Raw genomic sequence first — 8,878 nt, 5'->3', positions numbered from 1 at the left:
TCTAGTCAGTCCATTTCTGACAATGTTGTGTTGAGAAGTTATCTATACCTCAGCACGGGTGGCTTGCTAGAAGGATGACGCTACAGGCTTGTGGTGTCATCCTTAACGTGATTATATTGAGGGAACACGATTGTATTTTATATTCATGTGTACGGTTTTCATGTCATGAGGTTAAATCATTTTGACACCATGGATCTGACTTGTTATGTGTTGATAACTCGTTAGCAACGCTGTTTTGGTACGCAGTGGCGGTTCTAGAGATTTTGCCTTGGGGTGGCAAAGGTGGGGCATGAGGTTCCAGCAGGGGGGCATACATTGTTGATGCAGTAGTTTATGGAAATTGCAGAAATCATTTTTACTTAGGTTCAATAGAGGCTTACAATCAAGTTGTCTTGTCAAGTATGTATTGAGTCATTGTACCATCAAGGGACAAATGATTCAACCACCTAAACCATCTTTTCTGACAGTATATTCCCTCAGGATGTGAAGCAACATCACATGAGACATGCCCCACCCTCCTCACTGCTATACCCATACTCAATTCCATATGTACAGATAAATCAGGTGTCTGGGAAATCCCTCTGTCTGGGCTTGAACCATTAAGTGACAACTGATTCAACCACCTATACAATATAATTCCTGAAAGCATGCCTTAAGGATGTGACCTGCCTCTTTACTTTGCTGCCCATGCAGAATACATTGTGAGTAGGGTTATGAAGTATGGCTAGATTCAAACAGATTCAAACGCCTAACCATATCTTCTCTGAAATGATGATTATTCCTTCAGGATGTTATAAATATCACGGAGGCATGCCCCACCATCCTCTTGGCTATGCTGCCCATATATAATACATTGGGTGTGTCCCTTTGTGGCATGTTGTCCACGTATGTGTACAGTATAAAAGCATAGGCCTATACAGTCTTCAGCATTATTGGCACCCCTAGTAAATATGAGCAAACAGGCTATGAAAAAATATGTCTTTGCAGTTTATCCTCTTGGTCTTCCACTCAAAATATTCACAAGAATCATACCTTTTCATTGAAGTAAAATGATTGAAAGAAAAAAAAAACTGTTGACATTAAATAAATATTTTCCCCCAAAACATGTGTGCCACAGTTATTGGCACCCCTAGGAAAATCTTATAATTGAAATCTAACTGAAGTATATTTACAGTCATATTTTACATTTTTAAGTTCACCTGTTTGATTAGGAACTCTTAAAAGGTCAACCATGACTTCCTGTTCCACTGGCGTACAAATATGAGGTGACACAGGCCGAATTCCATAAGTCATTCATCACTATGGGAAAGACTCAAGAACACAGTGACGATGTGCGATGAAAAGTTGTTAAGCTGCACAAATCAAGAAATGGACACAAGAAAATCTCTAAACAGTTGAAAATACCCATTTCCACTATCATGGAAATAATAAAGAAGTATAAAGCGACGGGAGATGTTAAGAATCAGCCTGGAAGAGGACGTGTCTGTACATTGACCCCACGCACCGTGAGGAGGATGATTCGACTGGCAAAATAATCTCCAAGGGTCACAGCTGGAGAATTGCAGACATTATTTGAGTCTTGGGGTCACAAAGTCTCCAAAACTACCATCAGATGCCACCTACATCACCACAGGTTGTTTTGGAGGGTTGCCAGAAAAAAGCCTCTTTTGTCAATCAACAACAAACTAAAGTGCCTACAGTTTGCCAGATGTAAGTCAGACTTTAATGGGACCAAGTTATATGGTCAGATGAGACCAAAATTAAGCTTTTTGGCAACAAACATCAAAGGTGGGTTTGGCGTTGACAGAAAGATAGCCATACAGAAGAGCACCCCATACCCACTTTGAAGTATGGTGGCGGATCTCTGATGGTGTGGGAATGTTTTTCTTCCAAAGGCCCTGGACATCTTGTTAGGATATATGGTATCATGTACTCCATCAAATACCAGCAGATATTAAATAAAAACCTAACAGCCCCCCTCTAGGAAGCTTAAAATGGGCTGTGGTTGGACCTTCCAGCAGGACAATGATCTGAAGCATAGCCTACCTCAAAATCAACAAAAAAATAGTTCACCGACCGCAGAAGGTTTTGCCATGGCCATTGCAGTCCCCTGACCTGAACCCCATAGAAAAACTGTGGGATGAGCTGAAGCCGAGTCTACAAGCGTTGACCTCAGAATCTGAAGGATCTGTAGAGACACTGTATGTAGGAATGGTCTCAGATCCCGTGCCATGTGTTCAGCAACCTCATCACGCATTAAAGAAGAAGACTTAGAGCTGTTATCTTGGCAAAGGGAGGCTGCACAAAACATTTAATCATGGGGTGCCAATACCTGTGCACACATGTAATAATATTTATTTATTGTAAAAAAAAAAAAAATTCTTTCAATTATTGTACCTCAATGAAAAGGTAAGATTTTTATGAATATTTTGAGTGGAAGACCAAGAGGATAAACAGCAAAGACATATTTTTTCATAGCCTGTTTGCTCATATTTACTAGGGGTGCCAATAATGCTGAGCGGGACTGTATATACTATATCAAACTGCATTTCAAGTTTATCTTAATTCTGAGTAATAAAATAAATCTTAGATCTTATATATATATATATTAGGGATGCAAATGATTAATCGACTTTAGATTAATTGTCGATTAAGAGGTTGCTCGATCAAAATGTATTAATCACGATTAATCGCTAGAGGGCGCTAGCGCGAGAGACCGGTTGAAAACAAAATGAAGCGAGCGAAAAGAAGTGCGGTGTAGGACCACTTCAACATTGTTAATTCAGGCAAAGAAGTCAAATGTTCTCTGTTTAATGCGGTATTGAAATACAATAGTTCCACTAGCTCACTCAGTTATCATTTGAACACCGTGCATGCTTCTGTCCTGCATGGCACCACCAGTTCACCTGATCAACCTAAAATCACAGCTACACTGTATTATACCTTCTCTCGCTTACTGCCGCGAGGTTAGCTATTAGTTCGTTAGCGGGCTAGCTCACTGAGACTTCATAGAGTTAGCTACCTAGCTCGTTAGCGGGCTAGCTCACCTTGCTATGAATATCTCTGTCTACTCCCGTGCTAACGTGTGCCCGCGAGTTTGGCTCATGAGAGTAAGTAAGTAAGAGTTGAGTTGGCTATTTAGCTTGATAGCGGACTAGCTCACTCAGGCTTAATGATATTATATACCTAGCTCGTTAGCGGGCTAGCTTACCTTTGCCTGATGGCTTGCCATTAAGAATGTAACTACTCTATCCCTCACTACCGTGAGCGCGAGTTAAACTTCAGAGAGTTGTGTCGGCTATTTAGCTTGTAATAGCCTAGATGCAGTTTCTTCATAATCTATAGGCTCAATAATATTCTGTTTGGCTCTCTATTTAATTTCTTCTATTCTTTTTTTTTATGTCTGTTTCAAATGCAAGAACTGAGCCAGTCCATGATTTATTTCTTTGTTTTAAATAAAAGAATGTATTTTGTTATACCATAAAAAAAACTTTTCTGCTTTCTTTTCCTAATGCATAATTACTTGAGGAATGTATAATAGAATAGAATAGAATTATCAGAATGTAATGTAATATAATAACTCAACTATTTAGCTGATATTTGTAAAGGCCCTATTGAAACACTGAAACTCAGGTGAAAAACGCCGCTTATCAATTAATCGAAAGTCGATCGATAAGATTATCAACTAATGATTAATGAATTAATCGATAATTTGCATCCCTAATATATATATATATAAATATATAAAGGGTTACATTTTATGCCTGCTTTATTTTTGGCAAAACATTGGATCAGAACAATACAAGTATCAACCCACCCTCCTCTACTTAAACTTTATGCCAGCAAAACATTTGTGGCATTGTAACATTGTCTTGCTTAAAATTAGAAAACACTAAATGTGTACAAAATAACACTAAACAAACTCAAACCACCCTTCCATATTTTCTCTCTCACTCAGACAGTCAAACCACCCTTCCTCTCACTCACACACACACACACACACACACACACACACACACACACACACACACACACACACACACACACACACACACACACACACAAACATTTCTATCATATTGAAATTTCATCTATTGCAATGCCTGTCTAAATATTTAAGACAGCACGCTCACTTTCAATGCTGAGCACAACCAAATTTGTCAACCGGTCACCTCCCATTGTTGACCGCAGGTGGTCTTTTACAAGCTTAAGAGTTGATCTGCTCACATCCAGCAGTACTTACTGGCAGAACAGCAGCTAATTTACACAAGCAATACAGCTCACACGTGACCTCCTTAAAAGGCTCCAAACATTTAACCAAATCAATGAGAGAAGATGGACTGTTTGTTCCACTTGGTACGGGACTAGAGCTTTTTGGCGTATGACCAGTGTAGATTGCACTGACCAAAAGAGCTTGACTACTAAGATATTGACGCCATCTCAGACTGATCCATGAAGGATTTTTTTTTTGTACAAATAACATCTGAATAAAAAGTAAACTTTTGTTAAAGTAGTACCAGAGTAGACTTTCAGAGACTCAATTGAAGTCTGTCTACATTGTAGACTCTACAGTATTAATGTGTTTTCCAGTCTTTAATCTATGTAACACTTTTCCTGCCCCTCTCTCCTTACTCCCCCCCCATCTCCATCTTGCGGTCTCAAACTGAAATGTGTGTGCACGCTCACACACACACACACACACACAAACAAACACACTGTACTTTTAAACTCCTGCTGCCCCCCTTATGTTTTCACAAACACACACCAGTGCGCCCATGGACAGACACACAAACACACTTCTGCCCAGGCACACAGAATGTATAAGCATCAGAGGTGTGAGAAACTATTGTCGTTTTGACCTTTTGAACTATTTGACTGAATTTCAGAGATTAAAGAGGATGTACATCTGTAACATTTTGTAACAGGCCGATTCTTATTAAGTCAGGTTATTTAATGTGATGTGAGAAATACCTACAATTTGGGATTTTGTTTCATGTGTCTCTTTTTAAAGCATCATCTTAAAATAAACCTAAAACATATATAGTATAGTACCCTGCACTCCACCTCTATGACAGAGACACCGGAGAGAGTTTGGCCTGGAGTACGAAGAACCAGGCTGCCGTCCAGTCCCTCCGGATTGGGGCAAACACAGAACACAAAAGAGAGATGAACCTGCTGTCTTTGTGCCTCCGTCCGGTATGCAGACATGGTCCTGCCCAAGCCCGAGGAGCGACACTCCCCTCCAGCTGCACACCACTGTCTGGCACACCATCCCCTGGTCCAGCACCCTCCTCGAGCTGGACACAGCTGTCTGGCACACCATCCCCTGGACCAGCACCCTCCTCCAGCTGGACACAGCTGTCTGGCACACCATCCCCTGGACCAGCACTATCCGTTGGCCATCCGCTCTCTGCTGGTGCACTGCTAAAGCAGGAGATGAGCCGCCAGACGACCACCCGGAACCTCCTGCAGCAGTTTTGGGCGCAGATATTTGCATTATATCATAATGTTATTACCATGATTAACTCAGGAACTATTATTGCTTTATTGTGTTCCAGAACTCAGCGGGCAACGCTGAGGAGTGCCCACACTGGACCCATTAAGTCAAGTGGACAGGTTGAACATGAAAAATGCTGTTGACGGCTTGCTGCAAAAATACCATGGGGAGAAGAACATGCAGAAGCTTGTGGATCAAGATTATACAGACATGGTGCATTAGTCTGCCACCAATCCCAACAGTTAACTGAACCCCACAACCGGGCTACCCATATCCCGCTATGTGAAGCACCTGGCAAACTCCTTAACATCAGTTAATCTTTGAACATGAGCAAGGAAACTCTTCTGCTGACACAACAGCTGTGGCACTCTTCAACAGAGGGTAGTGAGACGGCTACTGTTCCTGTGGTCACTATGGGGCTGGCTACTGTCAATCCACCTGCACCTGTCCTGTACACACCTCTGTCACAAGAATCAAAAGAGAAAATTGTGGAGGACATCTTGCAGCAACAGCAACAGCATCAGCAGAAGTGAAGACAGACAAAGACCTGTTGTGCCTGTGGACAGCCCAAGTCTCAATAGCCCCTTATACATGCGTCAATGTAAAGCTGTTACATTGCGCCTACCACGATAGAAACTCGCGAGCGTGTTACAATTGCCTCATGTATAAGGGGTCTAGATGTAAACCGTTAGTTTTTCCGCCGATCGTCTGAGCCTTTCGAGAGAGGTGGTTTACCACGTTAATTCGTCTTAGAAAAGGGGGTGTCAAATCAGGCCGATGTGTCATGGGGGAGGCCGTGCGTGACTGGGGGGAGACGGTGACAGGAGGCTAGAAAGTTCACTCCATCATCTCTTTGAAATTCCTTATTCCATGAGTGGTAGGCTACAATGACTGGCTGTTTTAAAATATAACTAATAGCCTAACCAAACAAAATAACCCAGGAAGTTTCATCTTCGAGACGTTAAGGCTTCTTCCAATACTGACAGCTGACTCATAGTTTGCAGGTTTGCGGGAGACGCGACATTTGAGGGATGTCACTTAATTTAAACCTTTTTTGCTTCCGTTAGTGTGTGTGTGTGTGTGTGTGTGTGTGTGTGTGTGTGTGTGTGTGTGTGATAGAGACAGAGAGGACTCAGTAAAACATCGGAAAACACCGTGTCTCGTAAGCCTTAAACTATCAATCACCCCCACAATGAAATATGCCATTACAGTCGCGACAAACTTCTTGGCATTGTGGTGCGCCCAAAACGCAAGCTATAAACGTAGCCATCCTAATGTAACCAAAATATACCTCTGCTGATATGCCTTACCTTCGTTCTATTTAGAATTTGTCTTAGCACTATGCAGGAATAAAATAGCATCTACAGTGTCAGGATTCAGGCGCTCTCGCCTGGCTTCTATAACGCGCCCTGCTGCACTGAAGGAGCGCTCACTCGCAGCACCTGTTGCTGGAACGCATATAATTCGTTTTGCAAGGTGCTGTAGTCGTGGGAACGACTGGCCTGGTTTCTCCCAAAAGGAAAGTAGATTTTCCTCTGCTGATCCCGCGTCTATATGGAAGTTTGTAGAGAGATTGCCGGGGAGTAAAATGCTCCCTTTCCGTTACGTCTACTGCTGGCTAGTAATACAGACAGCCGGAAAGGTTAATAAACGGAATGAAATAGCTACACATTACACACGCTATGTTTTAATAAAAGCCAAGTTACTCACATACTGGTTAACACTGTTTGTTACAGCACATAAATGTTTGTCGCTACATCCAAACTGCGTCACCGTTGTCCCTCCCTGTGCTCCAGCCGCACCATTTTGCTTGCAATGTGCATCATTTAATTGAAATATGCTTATTGGCATTTGTTGCACCTTAATCATTTTCTACAAACATGATATGCTATGTATGGTGTAGTAGACTGAGACTCTATTCACTACTGCACAAAAACTAGACACGTTTGAAAAACTAGACGTTTGCAATGAAGTAGGTTAACTTTCGCCAATATCTCCGTAAGGGAGATGGGTTATGTGCTCAAATTTCCTGGGATCAAAGAAGACGTTAGTATTCATGTGCAAACTAAAAATCACGTCTCAGGATTGCTGCGCATGCAAGTTATTTCGGGTGTCTCAACTGTAACTAATACCACTGTCATATAATTATGAGTCCAGTAAAAGACGGAGCAAACACACCTGTTTTCTACCGTTGTTGAAACACATCCACGCGTAGACTCGTTTTCTTTCCATCCGAGAGTGGTTATTCAAAGAAAATATTAAGAACTATATGCTGATAGAAAGAAGGGAACTTTAAGCCACTACACTGCGATGCGGATCCACGTTGATGTTGTTAGTAAACAAACCAGGTGGGAGCACATCTCCGTGGTCTTTGCGCATGCCCGAGGCAATGTAACCGCTTTACATTTTGCACATGTATACAGGTAACGACAAGAGCCGTTTCCCTTGAAAATCTTCACACCTACACGCGAATACGATACGATAAACTGATCTGATCTCAGTGGCACATGTATAAGGCCCTAATAAGTCTCAGACTGATGGATCCTCCATCCACTTCTTTATTGTTCTGGATGTTGAAATAATATTTGACTAAATAAATACATTGTATACACAGTTTATGTTCTATAGGCTTCTGTATAGATGTAAATAGATTATAAATAGTTGAAAATGTTCATACGTTATGTTAATTGTTCTGGATGTTTGTATGTCCCTAGATGTATAGGTTCTCTAGACTTCTGTATAGATGTAAATAGATTCTAAATAGTTGAAAATGTTCATACGTTATTATGTTAATTGTTCTGGATGTTTGTATGTCCATAGATGTATAGGTTCTCTAGACTTCTGTGTAGATGTAAATAGATTGGTGACATGACAGGCGGGGATACTCTCCTCTATACTAACGAGTACGAGTGTGTCTCCCCCTAGCACATCTTGCCGATGCATGTTGTTGTCACTTGTGTTGCTTTAAGTCACTGACGTGAATGCTGCCAGGAGTGACAAAAGTCTCGATGAGGTTGACCACTATTCAGAAACATTTTGAGGACAGCCCAAGACCTGCCTTACACTACCACCTATACATTTGAAACTTTTGGCTATTGTGACAGGGCTCTGGCCACGCCCGCACACCAAATTACACGCCCCTGGGACCTTCCAGGCGGAAGTTATACAAGAAATAAAAACTTCTGGAAATCAGTGGCTACAACTTCCTGTGGTCGTACAAATCCGGGTCCGATTCCCAGAAAGGGAGGTGCTGCTACACACATGTCAGTTAATCTCTGTCTTGGGTTTTGCAGAAAGACTGACTGATGTTCGTCTACCTCATTTTGCTGAAATAAGATATTTTATTAAAGGGGACCATATCTTGGTAAACCTAATTCATCT

The sequence above is a fragment of the Sprattus sprattus genome (genome assembly GCF_963457725.1).
Source record: "Sprattus sprattus genome assembly, chromosome: 2".
Classification (NCBI taxonomy): Eukaryota; Metazoa; Chordata; class Actinopteri; order Clupeiformes; family Clupeidae; genus Sprattus; species Sprattus sprattus.
Note: the sequence above shows the minus strand (reverse complement) of the source record.